The 20880-nt window shown below is 44.0% G+C and overlaps 1 protein-coding gene across 1 annotated transcript in view; it reads left to right on the plus strand.

Moving 5' to 3' along the window:
* The first annotated feature begins 3102 nt into the window (after positions 1–3102).
* The window catches only part of DAB2 (DAB adaptor protein 2), a 56181-nt gene continuing 38403 nt past the window's right edge, over positions 3103–20880 (plus strand). Inside the window, exon 1 of the mRNA XM_004583665.3 lies at positions 3103–3460. The gene's annotated coding sequence lies outside the window, so the exon portion shown is untranslated. The remainder of the gene's footprint in view (positions 3461–20880) is intronic.

Here is a 20880-nt window from a genome sequence, read left to right on the forward strand (position 1 = left end):
AGAGAAGTGTTTAGGTGTTTGCTGTAATAACACACAGTACTAGTATGTATATAGGGTTGTATGTATTTTCATTTTTAATAACTGTTGCTTGCTTGTCCAAATGAGACAATATTTATTTTGACACTAATTTATATATGGATGCTTTTCTCCTTACAACTCATTATCATTCTAAAAATGTATAGTTGTAGGAAAGTGTAATTAGATACATAAATTCATATTGACTGTGAAGTGCCCTTTACGTCACAACATGTCAATCTGTTCAAGACTATAGCTCTGCACCATCTAAGTTTGACTAATATCACACATCACAAGCAAATAAATGTCGCACTGTGAGGTGCCAACAGAGCATAAGCAAGGAAATGGAGGAAAACACCCAACAAAACAAGAAGAGACTGTGTTCAGTGTGACTGCCACTAAATATTTTGGATTTCATAGGTAGGTAGATAGATACAGAAAAACAAACCAAAGCAAAACACAAATAAATGAACCGAAAAACCCTCCAGTCTTTGTCTTGCCAGGAGCCAAATCTGATACCTTCAGTTTTCTTGTGATGTTAAATACGCAAGACCAGTTAAGGTCAAAGAATGTACTCTGGAAACAATAGCAATTCCCTTCATTTTTAAATAATGATGCAGAGGAGGGGCAAACGAGATAGGAGCTTGCTAGTGTCATCACTTGAACCAACCCTTTCTTAATGCGCACATCTCCCAAAGGCTCATCAACCCAACAAGATATACAATCACCTTGTGACCAGCTCAAAGTGTCGTGTGTAGTTGTTGGAATATGGCCAGTATCAGAACAGAAAGTTCAAGGAATAAAAGGCCAGTAAAGGACACAAGATCTGGGCAAGCAGGAGAGAAACTGCCAGATCTGTGAATGAAAGAAGAAAAAGCAGTTTAATTATGGAAGAAAAGACACTCATAGGATGGTTGGCCAAGGAAGAGTTGCTGTGGAAGCACATTCCAGGAAAATCTTAAGAGATTACTTGAATAATAAACCATGCATTCTTCAGCAAGCCATCACGGGATTAACTACCCCTTTCCTAGGCTGGGAGCACAGACATTTGTTCGACGTATTTCTTGCTTCACCCTCATAGGCAGGTTTTATGCAAGGGACAGTTGTCATAAAGGGTCCATCATAATTCTTCAAATATTGCATTGAATTTTCCATACTTCAAATTTGCCAAACATACATTTTAGTGGTGATTAAAAAAAAAAAAAAAGGTCATGATGTAGGCCAAGGTGAAAATCTGGGTAGACTTGGGTGTGATTCTTCAGTAGGATACAAGGCTGTTTCTTGTAGACCTACAGAAAAGCAAACAGTTCAGCCTTGACAGGACAACTATTTCATGGGATGAAAAGAGTTAAATTCATTTTCAGTCCTTCTTTTTTTTCCTTTAATGTGAGCAGGACATTGAATTACTGCCAGAAGCAATATCAGCACCCCAAAGGTGTAAAAATACACTTCAAACCAGAATTCTCCTCTGTCAACTCTTTAGAGAGGTGCCTGTTTTGAACCTTTAAGAGGGAGCCCAGCGCTCATGAGTGAAATGCTTGCACTAAGGACCATTCTTCCAACTACAACTCCTAGCAGACAGAATCAGCTGCCTGCCCTGGCTTCTGGAACAAATCCCTCCCATGTGGTAGGCAAGTCTATGTGTCAGGGAACATTGTATAGAATCTTCCAGAGTAATAGCACCAGCTTGAATGGGCCCTGCTAAGTTGACAAGATACCACAGAGCCAGGTGCCAAAAGACACATTTCTTTCGAGTCACCTCAGATCAGTTACTCTTTTTCCACTTGCTGAACATTTTTTTAGGGGTGATACTGTCCCTTCTGGGCCTCCAGATTTTAGAAGCAAAGAACGTCACCCTCAGAGGCACCAGAATTCAACTTCTCTACCCAAAGACCACTCCAAACTAGCTTTTTTTTTTTTTTTGATGCCTCTTGTCACTCACATGAAATCTCTCTCTTTTTTAAAAAAAAAATAATAACAAATTACCTCAGGGCAATATTGAAAGCCATCATCTCCCCTGGGTGTGGGCAGGCGAACCTGACAGAAACTCTAGAAGCTGGGAGAGGTGGTGTCCTTGGCCAGCTCCGGGGCTTGGTGCACCCCCTGCACAGGGCCTATTCCAAAGCCTGACCTAGTTGAGGGTACCCCAAATTACACAGTGGCATTGCAGCAGGGCCAGGCATGGACCGCAAAACACAGCCTCTGAGTCCGCTAAACCGGATTTGAGAACGCAAATCCATTCTGGTGCTTCCCTAGTGAAATCAGTAACTCCCTTACCATGCGAGGCACCAGTTGGCATGTTCACGTTGCAAGCTCCCAGCATGGGACACAAACTAAAGAAAGAAGCACACCTTTCATCAAAATTACTTCATCATTGGTTAAAAAAAAAAAGCAGAATTTGGGTGGGTGTTTTCCAATCAGTTTTGAAAACAATGACAATTTAAGTTTGTGATTGGTCACTGCACTAATGTAGAACCATGTATGTGCATATTTTAAAAGCCTTCATTTCTCCCATCTCACGCTTCGCATCGAGAGATGGGAAGCACTATGGAAATTAGTGCAAAGTCCTATTAAACAGATGAGTGTTTATATACTGTAAAGGAGTGGTATGTGATCTTTGTTTCCATCAGAAATAGAGCTCAGGGACATAGCTTATGCTTTGTATGAGTTGCCGCTGTTCCAACCCTCTGTGCAGGGTGGCACTGCATACATAAATACAGTGTGTTTTACAGAGGTACAGATCTCACACCGGATTAAGCGCATTCGCATGTTTGACGAGGGGGACTTGTTTCCTTCCCTTGGGACTGTATCCCATCCACTTCACACCACAGCAGCCAGGCGCTCAGACCCACAGCCTGGGTCAGTGCAGCCTGCTGTGAAGGCAGCCCTTTGTTAAGTCCCCAAGGGTGCCACATCACCCCAAGTGGCAGTCCAGGGAACGGGTCTGGGGAATGAGACTCGGTGGGTCCCACCCCTTTCCTGCAGCGTTTCCCTTTCCTGTCCTGATGTGCACCCTTCCTGCAGCCCACCCCTCCTCACCGGGCCCCCTCCCGTAGCCTCCCAGGGCTCGTGTCCCCCTCAGTGCCACCTGGCTCCCTGCGACCGCCCCCAGCTGACGGGGCGAGCTGAGCCCAGGGAGCCCCGGTCCCCTGCGCGGCTTGTGAGCGTGAGTTAATAAACAGTTAAGTTTGGAAGACTCAGCAGACACGTTGAGGGGGAGTTACCAAGCCCAGGCTGCGAAAACATCCCGGCACATTCCTGGGGAGTCCTCAGCTGCCAGCATCTGATTAGAACCATATCTCTGGCCGGGAGTGGCCGAGCGGCTTCGAGGCTCTCCCGGCCCGCGGCTATTTAAGCCGGGCCTGCCGAGTCAGCTGCGCTGCCACTGGAGGCTCTGGCCAGGGACAAGTCATGCTCGCTTCGCGGAGGCGCTAGCTCCTAACCTGTGAGTAGCTTCTCGAGCCGCTTTCCCTTTGGCTCTATTTTTACCCCCCCCCCCACCTCCTTCCCTCCTTTGCTCCCCTCCATCCCACTCCTGCCACTCTTCTTTTCCACCCCACAAGACCCCCACCCCCTTCTCCTTTTGGGCACAGATCTTGGATTGCGGGGACTCTCAAGAAATGACACAGGGTGCTTGGGGAGAGGCGCGTTTGGGTGGCCTGCCATCGGTAAAATGCTTCCTTGGCATGTGTTCACTTTTGGGGGGTCTGATTCCAGACGCCCAGCCTGTGACATTTAATAATCGCCTCCTTTTGTGCGTGCGTGTGTGTATGCGCGTGTGTCGCTCCTTTAAGAACCCGCGGGCAGCCGTGGTGGAAAGGCTGTTGTGGCTGCCGACCGCCAAATTAACTCCTCGAAGGGTGTTTATTTTTGCCGTGTGACAAAGCCTAGGACTGGGTTGGTGCCCAAGAGCCAGCAGCCTTTTGCTGGTGACTGACAACATATGGCATGGAAATGTGCACTTGAGGCTACACCGGCATTCCTCAGGAGGTGTCTGCCCAAGGGACTTCAACTTGTTTTCAATGCCCAAAGCCGGGAGCAGCATGTAAATAGCAGCTGCCTGCTGTGAGGTGGCTGGAAAAGGAGTCAAAATCCTTGGAGAGGGAGGGAAAGTGAATGAGTTAAGCAGGGAGCCCTCCCCCCCCCCCTCCCGTCAACACAGCGGGTTTTCATGGCATAGAGCTGACTCCGTCGCTTGTCTCTAGAGACGTTGCTTTTTGACTTCATTCCTAGCCTGGAATTCAGGTCGGTTGTTGATTTCAGCAGGGAGCTGTTGGCGTCTAAAAGGAAATATAACTGGATTAGAAACACTTAGAGAGTCTGGAGGCGGTGTCTCCCGGCACATCCACCCCCTCAGCCACTGTTCTTTCTTTGGAGTTTTGTGTTTGGAAGAGAGGCAACTCTGTCAACCGAGAGAACAGAGACAAGCTTACAGACACGTGGAAAGACTTAAAAACCCAAAGGCGACTTCATGAATAGTCAATGTTGCTAATGATCCATAGAATGACTTCATAAAAATACTTCGGCTCTAATCAGGCGAAAGAGAGGTGTGGGTGAGAAGGTGCTGAGCCATAATTCCACAGGGGAGGAAGCGACTACAGAAAAGCCTTGGAGGTGCCTGATAAGGTTCCTGCAATGGCTTAGATGAGACGCCTAATTGATCCTTCTTACAACTGAACTTGGCTCCCCACGCAGCCGCATCTGCTGGCTGTAGGGAAAGGAGGAACTAAGAGTGCGTGGGAAACCATTAGAGCTACAGAGTGACTCGTCTCTCTGCTTGCCTCTCATTCCAGCAACCTGAACCTTCATCAGGCTGCCCTTCTCAGACAGAGCCAGGTGTCCTGTCCACCCCAGTCACCACCACTCCCCTCAGTTAAGGGAACTGGGTCTCATCAATAACTGTAAGGCAGGCAGATTGCCGTGAGTGTTCACCAGTGTTGGAGGTTATGAGCTCTGCCTTATCTGAGGGAGGATTTTTTTTTCTCTTTGCTGAAGTGTTGGGTATGTGGAAATACATCATGTCACACTTCCTGCATCCCACACGGAGAGTGCAGAGTGGGAAGTCTCTAAGAGCACCGAGGAGCTTTCCGTGGTCTTTCTAACATGCATTTCTGGGACAGGCCACTTCTTCCACATTCTTGACCAGCTTCTTCCTAAGCCTGATTCTGGCAGTATGAAGCACCTGGCTAACAGGATGCGGTTCTTTAAAGTCCTCTCTGCTTCTATGTTAATTCTGAAGTTGAAGTTGTCCAGCTGAAATGCACCAAAATCACACTGAGGTGAAATGTCTGTAACATCAGCTCTGTAAATTGAGGGAAGCCAAACTCATGGCAGTGTAGCCTGACAGGATTAATCCTGTGAGGCTTCCACGCCTCCTCCTGGAGACAGTCAACAGGCAAGGTTCCAATGAGAGACAAACCAGCCAGAGGTGGCCGCAGCCCCTGGCCTCTGGCTGCCTCTCACCCAGCACAGTGGGATAGCAGTTGGGGGGGTGGGATCTGAAGTCCCGTTGCTTAGGTCAGATCCCGTCACCTGAGCAGCTGGTTCTGTGACCTTGGACAGCATTGCATACTTACTGTGCACTGCAGCTTTCTTATCTGGGGGAGTCAGAGGACCTAGAGAAACCTTTATCTGATTTGGGAGTTTTGGCTTGTCTGAGTTTTGTGCTTTTTGTGAAAACTCAAGGCAAGAGGAGAGTTTCTTCATCCTACCTGAAAAATGCTAATCATTCAAGCGCTTCAATAATAACAAAGGCGGCATGTTTGCCTGTTTTCATGCTAGAACGGACAGGCAGTTACTGTCTGTTCCCAGTCTGCTGTTTGGCTTGGTCAGAATGACCTCCACTGGTCTCCTGAAACCCTCCCCACACCCTCTGAGACTCCCGACAGAGAAGCAGCCGCAGTTCTCCCTGAAGTCAGCATTCTAGCAGGAGGAAGTGGGAAGGGAGGGACCACCCGGACTACCCTGAGCGATGTGGCTAGAAATAAAAACTCTTCAAAAATGCATATAGGGCCCCACACGCTCATTACCCACTAAGCTGGGCAGGTGGCCATGCCTAGTACCCTTCCCGCATGCTTCTTGTACTTTCGAAGGAAGTCTGCTTCACCAGAACAGGCAGGATCTGAACCAATTGCTTCCTGGTCCAAAAATTGTGGTGACCAAATAGAACCTCTTCTCTACTCCCATTGCCCTTTTCATATTCTCCCGACTTATTTTAATCACAAGATTTAATTTTCTAGTCCTTGATAATTTTCACATCATCTGAATACCAAAAAAGACCACACAATTTCAGGAACGTAAGAATCACTGCCTCCAGCCAGAAACAGCCTGGCGGTTTGCACCTGCAGTCACAGCTTCTCCAAGCTAGGGACAAGTGACCTCTGACTGCTTTCAGCTGCTGAGAAGTCTGAGCAAACAAGGCTCACTGAGTCTGGAGCTGGAGGGAACTTAGCAAGGAGCTGAATGCATGAGGGCTGTGCACTTCCATTTTCAGGTAAATTCAGAACCAAGGAAAGAGGTGAAATAGAAGGTGACAATCCCACAACAGTGAGTTTTGAAACTCTGTTCAATTTGAGTAAAAAAAAAAAAAGGTGATGGATACTACATAGGGTTAATACTTTCTCTTGGCAATAATGCCTTGTTTCTTCCTAGCAATCTGATGCAGAATGTTACTAAGAAACAGAATTACGTTTCTGTGTGACAGGTGTCTGTTTCATATAGGTTTGCACTGGACAAATTCAGTCTTTTCAAAACTGGGCACTGGCTAATTTGCTGTGTCTTTCACAGCTGGCAAGAAATCAAGGCAGACAATGGTTCTCAAAGTGCTGACCACAGAGCAGCACATGGTATCACTTGGGGTGCTGTCTTCCTCCCCACCCCATCCCAGGTCGACTGTACCCAACTTGAGCAGGAGGACCTATCCATCTGCATTTCAACAAGCCCTTCACATGACCATGAGAAGCTTTTGCAGTTCAGCTGTTTTTTTGACTCAGTTGTTCAATGGAAAGCATAATCAGGTATTTTTTTTAAATTAACATTTAATTTATTTTTATTTGAATTGCTGAAAGGAGAGACATAGAGGTCTTCTATCTGCTGGTTCGTTCCCCAGATGGCCACAATGGTCAGAGCTGAGCATATCTGAAGCCAGGATCCAGGAGCTTCTTCTGGGTCTCCCACATGAGTGCAGCCTCGGTCCCATGGACTTGACCCATCCTCTGCTGCTTTCCCAGTCCATAGGCTGGGAGCTGGATAGGAAATGGAGCAGCTGGGTCATGAATGGGGCCCATGTGGGATGCCAGCACCATAGGTGGAAGTGTAGCTTTTATGCCTCCATGTCTGCTTCCTAATCAGGTATTTTAATTCTCGTAATCATGAAAACCATAAGGCAAAAGTATTGAAAGACATTTCAGTGACAGATGTATAGACCCAGGGCATTTCCCCTGTATTTTGTGCATTGCTTTTTTTTTTTCTTTTTGAAGATGTATTTATTTTTTATTACAAAGTCAGATAAACAGAGAGGAGGAGAAACAGATAGGAAGATCTTCCATCCGATGATTCACTTCCCAAGTGACCGCAACGGTCAGTGCTGTGCAGATCCAAAGCCAAGGGCCAGGAACTTCCTCCAAGTCTCCCACGCAGGTAACAGGGTCCCTAGGCTTTGGGCTATCCTTGACTGCTTTCCCAGGCCACAAGCAGGGAGCTGGATGGGAAGTGGAGCTGCTGGGATTAGAACCAGTGCCCGTATGGGATCCAAGAGTGTTCAAGGCGAGGACTTTAGCCGCTAGGTCACCACACCAGGCCCGGGCCCGAGTGTTGCTTTCTTGATCCCAGGAAAAGCAGTGCACTCTGTCCTTGTGTCTTATCACCTCTCTTCTAAATCCGTTTCCCCCTTCTGGAGTTTTACAGAGTATAAGTAATCTCCATTTATTAGGAGACGATCCTAGTTGCTTTAAAAACAAAGATTCTAGTAAAAACTGATCATTACTGAGCCAGATGGTTCCCTCTAACCTATAAAGCTTTTTTATTTTGTTTTTCATGTTGTGTTCAGAAGTACAGATAAAGGCCTTTCTGTAAATTAATCTATTGCATTTAGTTTTTATTGAGCTTTATGTCTTAGGGAACATTGTTCTATGCTCCCATTTGACTTTCATGTTAAACGACTTGTGATAGAAAAGATATCCATTTACCACTTCCAATAAGATCAGTAGTCATCAGCTTACTCAAGGTCGTAAAGTGGTAGAGCCAGATTCATGCGTGAGGCTTTATGATTTGATCTTGATGTTTATCTGAATGTGTACTAAGTGCCTAAATGTAAAGAATGGTGCTAAATGGCCAATGGAAAAAACTCTCAGTAAGTTCAAATCTGTGCAAAAGTCCACATCATGTGAAGTAAGAACTTAAGAATGTAGACTTCAACTGGCCTGTGTTGGAAAGGTGACTCTGCCATATCTCAGGCATGTTATTCAATGCCTCTCATCCTTAGTTGCCACACCACTTGACAAAACAATCCTAGGAATGGCCAGTGTGTCGCAGAGATCCTATCTTTAAAAAAAAAAAAAAAAAAGAAGTATTTATTTACTTCAAAAGCCAAGAGGCAGAAAGAGAGAGAAACAGGGAAACACAGCGGATGCTGGATCACCACTAGAACAGCTATGGCTGGATCAGGCGAAGCCAGGAACTCTATCTGGGTCTTTATGTAGGGGGCAAGGGTCCAATCACATGGGTCATATGTTGCTGCCTTGCAAGGCACATTAGCAGAAAGCTAGACCCAAGGCAGGGCAGCTGGGACTCAAAGGGGCCCTCCAGTATGGAATGTCAGCGTTGCAAGTTGTGACTTCACTGACTGTACTGGAGCACTGGCTCCAAAAATCACATCACACTGAAAACTACAGGGATTTGCTGCAGGAAAAGACAACATAGGGTAGTAGTCAAGGGTTTATACTCTAAACTACAAATGACTGTAACAACACAGCTTTATCATATAAGAGATGTGTGTAACATCTGAGTGTCATTTCCCACTTCATTAAAATGACTTGCTTCAAAGCTAAAATTAAAGTATTTATTTATTTATCAGTGCAGCATCTGTTTCAGGATGTACCTGTTCTGGGACTAATTCTCAGTGCAGCAGCTAAGTTATTTACAAAACGATCATGCTCTCAGTGAGATTTAGGCATGTTAAACTATAGAAGTGAACACGGTCACACTGAAATTAGATTGACATTCCTATAGACCTTGAAATTATTTAATGTGGATGTCACACAGAAAAACATGACAGTAGAGAGATACAAATGCCTACTTTGTTTTTAAGATGTATTCATTTGAAGGGCAAATTAGCAGAGAGAGATCGTCATCTGCTGGTTCACTCCTCAAATGGCTATGGCAGCGCGGGGGCTGGACCAGACCAAAAGCAGTAGCTCCATCTGGGCCTTCCATCTGGTGTCGATGCCAGGCACCAAAGCACCTGGGCTATCAGCTGCCGTCTCCCCAAAGTCCATCTGCAGGGAGCCAAGCAGGAAATGAGGCAACCAAGGTTCAAATTGGTGCTTCTATGGGATTGATGTTGCACTTCATTTCATTTTCCAGGAACTTGTTGGATTTCCCATGAAAAATTGTCCTCTGTGTGTGAAGATGAGAATCACAGTGGTCAGATCTGGAACTGCTCAAATGCCTGTTCTGTATAGGAAATTCTAAGCTGTTCTTTAGTTTCACCAGCATTGGGTTATGTTGTTACTTGGTTTGGGTTGTCACCATTTTTCTTACCTCCAAAATTAAACACCTTAAATACAATCCCACTTTAAACATGGAAAACAAACATGTAACTGATGGGAAAGGCTCTTTCATCAATAGTTGGTATTAAGCAGGTTCAATATTGATTTCTACCTACAAGGTTCAACTATAGCGAAGGCTCTTTAGAAAGCAGTGACGGGTAATTCATGTTCCAGCTGTCTTCAGAGGGCTACTTTGAAGCAAAGAATCTTTTTTTTTTTTTAGATTTATTTTTATTACAAAGTCAGATATACAGAGAGGAGGAGAGACAGAGAGGAAGATCTTCCACCCGATGATTCACTCCCCAAGTGACCACATCGGTCGGTGCTGCACCAGTCTGAAGCCAGGAGCCAGGAACTTCCTGTAGGTCTCCCATGCAGGTGCAGGGTCCCAAGGCTTTGGGCCGTCCTCAGCTGCTTTCCCAGGCCACAAGCAGGGAGCTGGATGGGAAGTGGAGCTGCCAGGATTAGAACCGGCACCCATATGGGATCCCGGCATGTTCAAGGCGAGGACTTTAGCCACTAGGCCATGACGCTGGGCCCAAGGCAAAGATTCTTGTTTAACTGCCTGAAAACTCGCTCTTTAAGGTTTCTAATTTATGTAGCTGTCTACAGTTCCCAAGGAGTAAAAGTTGTAATTGAAAGTTGGAAGCAAATATACTTACCTAACATCTGCTAGGGGATGGAGCAAAGGACAGCTATTCAACTGATTCAGCTTGTTATTAGAATCAGTGGTGCCACAGAAAGAAAAAGGTACTAGTACACTAATGGAGTTGATCTTTACAGGAACAACAGAAGTCAGAAAAGCAAAAATGGGAAGCAAAATGCATTCTAAGCAGAAGCATGTAAACAAATCATGCATGTGCTGAGTGAAAAACCTTCCCAAGAATACCAAATGGCCAGTTTTTCCAAGAAAGGAATTCAGGTGGTACAGAGCTAAGTAAGAGATGATTATTGAGAAAGGAGAGATGGATATCAAATCAAAAAATTAAATGTCTACTTCTAAGTAGTTCTCTTCTTTAAAGCACTATAACAAGTAAAAATGCCCACTCAGGTGAATAAACTAGGTTATACTGGCAAGAAAGATTTGAGTAGAAATTGCACAACAGTTTAAGAGAAACCTGTGCTTCCTTGAAAAATTACCAAAGTAGAAATGAGTGCCTCATCTAGTGATTAAGATACCCACATCCCATGAGAGTGCCTGGGTTTGATTTCCACCTAGCTCCTAACTCCAACTTCCTGCTGATGCAGACCATGGAAACAGCAGTGGTAGCTCAAATAGTTGGGTTGCTAGAACCCAGATGGAAGACAAGGATGGTCATACTGGCACATAGCTCTAACCCAGGCCAGCTCTGGGCATCACCAGCATTTGATGAGTGAACCAGTGGGTGGTAGCATACTTTTCACTCCCACTCACATTTTCTTAACAAATAAAAATAATGATTAAAAAAATCAGTACAGAGACTAGCATTTTCCTAACCTAATATTAAGAAGCAGAAGGGGGCCCGGCGGCGTGGTCTAGCGGCTAAAGTCCTCGCCTTGAAAGCCCCGGGATCCCATATGGGCGCCGGTTCTAATCCCGGCAGCTCCACTTCCCATCCAGCTCCCTGCTTGTGGCCTGGGAAAGCAGGAGAGGACGGCCCAAAGCTTTGGGACCCTGCACCCGCGTGGGAGACCTGGAAGAGGTTCCTGGTCCCAGCATCGGTTTGGCGCGTACCGGCCCGTTGCAGCTCACTTGGGGAGTGAAACATCGGATGGAAGATCTTCCTCTCTGTCTCTCCTCCTCTCTGTGTATCCGGCTTTTCAGTAATAATAAAATCTTAAAAAAAAAAAAAAAAAAAAAGAAGCAGAAGGGAAAATCCCTGTTCTAAGTACAATACTTTTTGCTTTCTTTTAACAAATAACATAGTGCCTTGAAAAATGGGACAAAGCTTTCTGACCTCAAAAGTTTCCTTAAGTTGAGCCATGGTTCTGCATGAATCAGAATGCAACAATGTTTAGTGGCAAAAGTGAGGAAAAGGTCCAACTTCTGTGTGAGGCTCATGGAGACTCCCTCAAGAGTACATCTGCTGAGTGCATTCTGAATTAGTGGTAAGAGCATGAATAGGAGATGGCAGTAGGTACTGCAGGCTAGGGTGCCAATGCCTGAAGACACAGCATGTCGGTGTATCTGCCGAACATCCCTGCACAGCAGGTGGTAGGCATATGATTCTAGAGTCTGCAGTCTGGCTAGGAAGGACTTTGAGTATGCACTTGAGTGCAGATGCAGGAATTGGACACTGATACATGGTTTTATACAAAATCCAGAATGCTAGGAGACCACTAGGGAAATTCTACAGACACCTGCCCATAAAGAGAAGTTAGTTACAGTGCAGTGCCTCAAAAATATTTTCATTGAACCATTTAGAGAAGACAGGAAGAAGAATTTTTTCCCTGCAAAGTTTTTTTTGTTTTGTTTGTTTTGCAGTTTGTTTATTTAAAGAGAAAGTAATAGGAGGTGGGGAGGCAGAGAGAGAGAAGGAAGAATACAGAGAGAGAAAAAGAAAGAGAATGTATTCCATCTGCTGGTTCACTTTCCAAATAGCACAATAGCCACAGCTGAGCTAGGCTGAAGCCAGGAGCCAGAAGTTCCGACTTGGTCTTCTACATGAGTAGCAAAGCGTTAATACTTCAAATACTTGGTATCTTATCCTGCCTTTCCAGACAGAAATTTGGAAAAGCAGAATAGCCAAGGCTCTTATATAGGATGTTAGCGTGGCAAACAGTGACTTGACCCACCGAGTCATAATGGTAGCTAGCCCCCAACAAAGAATTTTCTTTGCTTGTTTTGTTTTGTCTGGGTCTTTTTTGTTGTTGTTGTTTTGTTTTGTTTTGTTTTGCTTCATTTTGTTTTTCGGCGGGGGTATGGGGACTGTGGAAAGTGGAGACAGAAAGATGTTTCATCAGCTCATTCATTCCCCAGATGGTTACACTGCCAGGGCTGGGCCAGATCAGAGCAAGTAGCTTCTTCCAGGGCTCTCATGTGGGTGCAGGGACCCAAGCCCTGAAGTCTTCTGCTTTATCAAGCCATTAGCAGGGAGCTGGATTGGAAGTGGAGTAGTAGGAGCTTGAACTGACACAATAAATGCCAGTGCTATAGACACTGGTAAAGTGGGTCATACAACAATACCAGCTCCAGTATCTTAAATAAATATATTAAAATATGTGTGTAGACAAGATGGGAAAAAAGCAACTATGAGTGGCCAACTTGTCAGGAACAATTTATATAAAGTGGTATACCTTTTTTAGGAGGAGGGGTACAGAGTGGCAATGAGGCAAGGCTGGGAGAAATGCTGAAACTCAGTCAGGATATGGTGGGAAGTGAGAAGGGGTATGAAATTAAAGCATAGTTAAGGAAAAATAGAGGAACAGATATTTACCTAATTCAGTAGACTTGTGAATAATGTAAGAGAAAATCTGGGCCTAGCACAGTAGGTTAGTTGCTAAAGTCCTTGCCTTGCATGTACCAGGATCCCATATGGGCACTGGTTCTCATCCTGGCAGCCCTGCTTCCCATCCAGCTCCCTGCTTGTGGTCTGGGAAAGCAGTCAAGGACGGCCCAAAGCCTTGGGGCCCTGCACCCATGTGGGAGACCCAGAAGAAGCTCTTGGCTTCTGGCTTTGGATCAGCTCAGCTCCAGCTGTTGAGGCTAGTTGGGGAGTGAATCAGCAGATGACAGACCTTCCTGTCTCTCCTTCTCTATGTGTATCTGACTTTCAAATAAAAACAAATAAATCTTTCTTTAAAAACATAATAAAAAAAAGTTTAAGAGAAAATCTTAGCTTCAAGCTAAGCTGCAGACAACACCATAGTGGCTTTTAGGCATATGCATTACAAAATGAATTCTATGATTCTTTTCCCAGTTAGCATCTAGTAAGCAAATGGCTAGCTTTCTACACAAGAACTCTTTCATGGAAACGGTGGGCACAACCATGTTATTATGGGATCTGAGCTCATGCTTCCTGCAGCAGGCTGTTGTGGAGGGCCGAAACTATGTGGGATGCTGATCAAGTCCATTTTCTTGATGGGAGTTGACATTAACCAAGCGCTACCTGGTTTTCCCCTGTTAATACTCCTGCTGTGAGGTAGTGCTCTTTAACCAAAGCCAGCTGTGGGGGCCCCTGCTTACATTTTCATAGGATTGTTTCATGAAATGTGAGATACAGTAGTTTGGCCTGATCTGAAAGCGATCTTACTGTATTCTTATAAAAGCTGGTCATTTGGCGTGCACCAGACCTTGTTTGGGTCCAGGATATAGACACGTCTCCTTGGAATTCCTGACTCTGCTGCAGAGGCAAAAGGGGCCAAGTGAACACAGTGTTTCCTGCTGGTGTTTATGAAGAAAGTGTTGATTCAGAACTTTGGATTTTAAGATAACTTTGCAGGAAACATCACGGATCCTCTTTAATGACTTCATGCGTTACACAATTCTTCCCTTCCCTCTGGAACTGTCACGCAAATGCTCTCTCAGATTGTAATATGGTTCCAAAAGACTTGAAAGCATTAAACATCCCTCATCTCACTTGTATTTAAAACTGTCTAAGAGGTTAATTATCCCTTTACAACAAAATTGGCATCTTTCTGAGATTGGTACCAAAAGCAATTTGTATAGAATTTCCTTAAAATAATCCTACTCACTGTGCTTTCTCTTACTAAATAAATACTGTTAATGACAATGAAGCTTTTTCTTCAAAATATTTTATAGTGGTTTTATCAACTGCCTGTTCTTTTTCCTCTACCTAGATTGCAAATCCCCTGAGAGTGCAGAGCATAACTTCCGTCATGTTATTCAGAGAGTAATTCAGAGTGTGGTACACAGTAGGCAGTCAATAAACAGTAACTCAGTGGCTGGGGGATTGAGTGACAATGTTAGTTGCAATAAATTATAGAGAAATCAGTGGAAAACTTCACCTTGCTTTATCATCTATTGCTGTAACTAAAGCATTTCTGAGTCTGCCCCTCCCCCGCCTCTTTAACTACAAGGTTCTGTATAATGAGCAATATCCATATGTTCTGCTAGTTTATACCTGCTCAGGGCCAGAGAATGGTAGACAAGCTGTTACTAAAACTCACCAGATGGTATGGTCTACCTCACTCTCTGGTTTTACTTCTTCCACTAGAGAAGCTATTGTGCCTATGTACATCTATCTGATCTGGAGGCCGTAATCAACTGTAATTATTTTCAACCAAATATTTCAGCATTGTTTTCTGGCTAGTATTTCATCCAAGGATAATTCCTTGTTTTTCCTTGATTTCTCGTTTTAGAAATATGCACCAAACTGTGTCTTAAATAAGAAAATTTGAGGGAAATAGAGGAGATCTTTTGACTCAAGGAAGGGTAATCAGATCTTTTGGACTTAACACACGTTATGCACAGATTCAAGAAACCTGCTTGTTTTGCCTGTGACGCTGTAGACTAAGCTAAGATATGATACGCAGGACCAGCTTGTGGCCTAGCAGATGAAGCTAGCACCTGTAGTGCTGACATTCCCTGTGGGCACCAGTTTGAATCCCAGCTGCTCTGCTTCAATTCCACTTCCTGCTAATGTGCCTGGGAAGTCAGCGGAAGCTGGCCCAAATAGGCTGGGTCCCTATACCAGCATGGGAGACCCAGATGAATCTCTGACTTCCACCCAGCCCAACCTTATCCACTGCAACCATTTAGGGAATCAATCATGAGGCAGAAGATTCTCTCTCTCTCTTCTGTATCTCTGTCTCCCTTCTTCCACCCCTCCCTCTTTCTCTCTCTCTTTCAAATTAATAAATCTTGTTTTCTTAATAAAAGATATGATATCCTTTGTACTCTTTAGAATACTGAGGTTAGGATATCAATTCATTATTGTATGTACAGACCCCCACATGGTAATGACCCCCAGGCTGGAAGGTGAGTCATACTCTGACCCATGTTCAAAGAGTAACAGAAAACAGATTTTTCTCTAGTCCCACTTATTATTTATTTTAAAACGTATTATTACATTTTTAGTATAGCAAGAGCTTCTTCCAATAGCATTTGATAGGCAGTTAATGATGTCCCACCTGCTGGTTCACTCCCCAAATCTCCCAGGCCTGGATAAAGCTGATGCCAGACGACGGGAAATCTGTGTATGTCTTCCATGTGGGTTGCAAGAAATCAAGCACTTGGACCATCACCTGCTGCCTGCTAGAGTGCGTTAGCAGAGCACTAGATCAGAAACTAAGGCATATCAAGCCGTGGCTTGATGAGCTGTACCACAATGTCCACATAAAATAATCTGACGGTTTTTAGAATAAAACAAATCATGTGTTCTATAAATAAGTTATTCAAAACGTATAAGAAGAAGTAATTGTTCTGTCATTCCACTACCACTCTGCTTAACCACCCTTTTCCTGGCATTGATCTTTGTAGATTCTAATTATGTGAAGAAACATATAAAATAGGAACATGCTGTCTATCCTGCTTCAAGCAAGAAGCCATAAAAACATTATTTACATCAACAAAGTTAGTTAAGTTTTACAAAAGGTTTTGGCTGGGCCCAGGGCGGTGGTCTAGTGGCTAAATAAATCCTCACCTTGTGGCCACCAGGATGCCTTATGGGCACCAATTCATGTCCTGGCTGCTCCACTTCCTATCCAGCTCTCTGCTTATGGCCTGGGAGGACAGTGGGGGATGGCCCAGGGCCTTGGGGGCCTGTGCCCATGTGAGAGACCCAGAGGAGACTCCAGGCTCCTGGTTCTGGATTGACTCAGCTCCAGCCATTGTGACCACTTAGAAAGTGGACCAACAGACAGAGGATCTTTCTCCTCTTTGTGGATCTACCTTCCCATAAAAGGATGAATCTTAAAAAAAAGTAAGAAGATTTTGGCTATTTTTATAATTTTGCTATTGCTTATATTTTTAAATACCATTTTATTTATGTAAACTTTTATGAAGTGACATTAGGGAAGTCTCTTTTAGGATGAAGTAGACCTTAGAATGAAATTTCTAAGATAGAAGGGCCTTTGATTTTTTTTTAAAAAATATGTAAGACACTTTGTTTATTTGATGTTTGAGGGTCACTGAGTGTCCTAGCTCAGCAAGATGGGGTAACCTTGGATCTAACATTTGAGATCGCTTAGACCTTAACCTTTCAATGAAAAGGCTCAGTTTCCAGAAGATTAGCCAAGTATTTAAATGAAAGAAACCAACGGTGTTGAATCAGTCACTCAAGTGGCAAGCCCCTGTGTCTGCCATGCTACAAAGCTATGTGACTCTGATGCTACATTGCTGTGCTCAGGCTTGCTACTCCCACTCCCAACCTCCATCACTGCTTAAAACCTTAAACTCAATCTTCTCGGTACTAGACAAGATTGAATCCTGTGAATGCACCCTACCGCAGCTTGTCTACCTTTCGGCATTTTCCTGGGTTTGCCCTGGTGCAGCCTCTGTATTCTAGCAAAGCTGACATGAGTATCTTTCATGCATTGCTGTTATTTCTTCTTTCCCAGAATCTAGACTTATTACATGAATTAATTTCCTTTCAAGGATGAAAATTTATTTTCTATTTTTAAGCTGTAAAGTGGCTTGGAGCAGGAAACAATCACAAGACCCCCATGTGCTCTGAACCAGAAAAGACTGTCAGTAGCTCAAGGCCTTTCTTAATGTTCTAATATTCACAGCCTTGGAAGAAAAATTTACAGTAGCTAGCTAGTGACTTACCATTTATAGAGTCACACTGGCGAGGCACTGTGTAAAATTAGATATTATGCCCTTATGAGTCAACAAGTATGGTATTTAGTTTTCCCCTTGAAGAGAATGTCTAAAATGGTGATGCAGATATAGAATGGAAATAAGAGGGAGGCGGGGGTGGGTGAAGAGCAGGTGTTTGGTACAATACTGAAGACACTGCTTGGGGTATCTTCATCTCACGTCACAGTGCCTGGGTTTGAGTCCTGATTCTGCCTCCCATTCCAGCTTTCTCTCACAAGCCCCCTGGGAAGCAGCAGCAGGTGAGGGCTCAAGCACTGGAGCAGGCCACCCACTCGGGAGACCTGCACTGAGTTTCTGGCTCCTAACTTTGGCCTGGGTTAGCCTCAGCTGTTGCAGGCACTTAAAGAGGGAATCAGCAGTTGGAAATTTCAATGTATCTCTGATTCTCTCCCTTGGTTCCTCTTTCTGCCTTTCAAGCAAATATAAGAAGGGGGAAAAAATGAATGGAAGTTAAGGCAAGAGACCTCAATGCTGGAGAGAATGAGAAGAAAATGTTATCTACATCTCACATTTAATAATTAGTCTTAAAAGTAACCTTTGATCGTCTTAGAGGGATTAAACAAATTTAGTGTTTTCCTCTTTGCTTTTCTTGGTGAAACTAATTATTTAAATGCTTCTATTGTGTATTGGTTAAGGAAAACGTGGCTCTATTAAAAAAAAAATACCATTGCAACAATAGACATTTTCCTGATTTCAAGTTTCACAGTAGCATAATGCTTCTGGGGTGTGGAAGAGCTTGAACACCACTTTTTGAGGATTTGTCTTAACTTTCTTGTCTGCAATATTGAGTCTTTTTAATAAAGATTGGATTAGGAACTTAATAATGGCTTTCAAAGAAGACTTGTCTGTGCATAGGGCTGCACAGTTCAGTTAAGGAAACAAATGATCTAATTGCATTTTCTAATGGTAAAAATCACTGGAAAAGAGCAGAGCCACCAGGGAGTGAATCCTTCTAAAGCTTCAGGAACAAATTCAAAGTATCTTTGCTCCGTGACTGCAGCAGACATCGTAAAGGCAGCAGCACAGAGCCGCGTCTAATCTCTCACGTACTTCCCTGTTGGTCGTAGGCATTAGGGCGTCTGTGGCTGAGCAAAGGCAGATTTTGCAACAGGTGATTAGTGGTTCAGAGAACACATGAGATTGCACTAAACATAAAATCTATTGAAACAAATTGCTCAAAGATTACATTTGTTTGAATCAAGGCACTTTCCTTTGTAGGGAGTCACTGGTGCTGGCATTCTTGTGTAGTCCAACCAGAAGCCTTTTGTGGTTGGAGATAAATAGATATATGTATCTTGATTAGAGATATAGATCTTATAAAGGGTCTGGGAATCTCAGTTGAAAGCAAGTGAAGTAGCATATCCTATGGGTCCATTCCCATGAGCTTTTAATCTCATGGGAGAACCTTACAAATACCAGAATGGCCCCCCCATCATCAGTCATCTTACCAAAGTAATGAAAAGTAATGAGAATACTGTGCACTCCTCAGCCCTGGGCAAGGAGAGACCCTCATCCCCTCTCTTCTGCTTACTCTGGAAGAGCCTCCCAGTTAGGACAGATTTTTGACCAAACTCCAGCTGTGGAGTCAGGCCGTGACAATTTCAGCGATTTGTATAACTTTTGAGTGCCAGGGAGGTCAGGTTTGTACATATTAAATTAAGAAAAGGTGTACTCCTCACCATAATTTCTAGGTAGTACCCTGAGAGCTAGAAGATAGAATAAAATCCCAACCTTTTTTTGAAGTTCTTATTTATCTGAGAGGCAGAGAGAGGGGTGAGAGGAGTAGGGGGTGAGATCTCACCTCCTGTTTCCCTCCCTCAATGCCTATTGTTCAATCCAAGTCTCCCATGTTGATTCTTGAACTACCTGCTGCCTCCAAGAGTGTACCTTAGCAGGAAGTAAAAACAAGGAGCAAGGCCGGGGATCAAATCTGGCATCTCCCATATCAGATGTGTGTCCCAGCTAGCCTTAAAACTGCAGGCCAGGGCCCGATGCGGTAGCCCAGCGGCTGAAGTCCTTACCTTGCATGTGCTAGGATCCCATATGGATGCCGGTTCGAATCCCAGCGGCCCTGCTTCCCATCCAACTCCCTGCTTGTGGCCTGGGAAAGCAGTCGAGGATGGCCCAGAACCCATGCTCCCTCATGGGAGATCTGAAAGAGGCTCTGAGCTCCTGGCTTCGGGTCAGCGCAACTCTAGCCATTGCAGCTGCTTAGGGAATGAATCATCTGACGAAAGATCTTCCACTCTGTCTCTCCTCCTCACTGTATATCTGACTTCCCAATAAAAATTTAAACATAAATCTTTTTTTTAAAGTGTTATAGAAACTGACTTCCTGTAAACTTCTTTATATTAGGACCAATGTTTAGTGTTTGGGATCACATAGGAGCAGTTTTTCCTGAATGCAAGATTCTTTGAATTATTCTTCCAGACTTTATAGTGCCTGTATGCCAACTGTTTTTTTGTTTTGTTTTGTTTCTTTTTACTGGAAAGACAGATTTACAGAGAGAAAGATCTTCTGTATGCTGATTCACTCCCCAACTGCCTGCAATGGCTGGAGTTGAGCGAACATGAAGGCAGGAGCCAGGAGCTTCTTCCAGGTCTGCCATGAGGGTGCAGGGTCCCATGGTTTTGGGCCATCCTCCACTGCTTTCCCAGGCTGCAAACTGGGAGCTGGAAGGGAAGTGGAGCAGCCAGGACATGAACTAGCACCCATATGGAATCCTGACGTGCAAGGTGAGGATTGGGCCACTCTCAAGCCAGGCCCCTGTCTGCCAACTTTGTTCATCTTGTACTTATTCAGCAGCAGCTTTTTAAGAGATTTTTAACTTTTTTTAATAATTATAAACAGAATTTCAAAAAAGTAGGCTAGCTGTTTTAGGATTTTTAAAGATTTTTCAAAAATGTTCATATTTGTGGCAGCATTACTAAATTGCCTTAAAGAAGCAATATAAGTTAGCAGATTCAGCTATTTCTCTTGTGTATCTGAAGTTTCTCTTACCCTCACTAGGGATTTTTTTAACCTATCAATCTATCTAATTTGGCCCAAGACCAAAGTAAGCAAATGACCTTTATAATATTTTGTCTGGAAGGGCTGTCCTAGCCTTTTAGATAGCATTCTAGAAACTGCCTAACTTTCAATACTCTAGAACACTGTGTTGAAAAGAGAGGCCTGGTCAAAGGATTGCTAGCTTTTTGTAAATGTAACTTCAGCAAATAAATAGAATATGCCTTAATATTTTTAGATGACTGCTTTTCCTCCACTTTATATGAAAGCAACCTAGTTTGCTAAGGAAAAAGCAGCTAAATCATGCAGAATCTTCTCTGAGTGATAACT

Source organism: Ochotona princeps, chromosome 23, assembly GCF_030435755.1.
Source record: "Ochotona princeps isolate mOchPri1 chromosome 23, mOchPri1.hap1, whole genome shotgun sequence".
NCBI lineage: Eukaryota > Metazoa > Chordata > Mammalia > Lagomorpha > Ochotonidae > Ochotona > Ochotona princeps.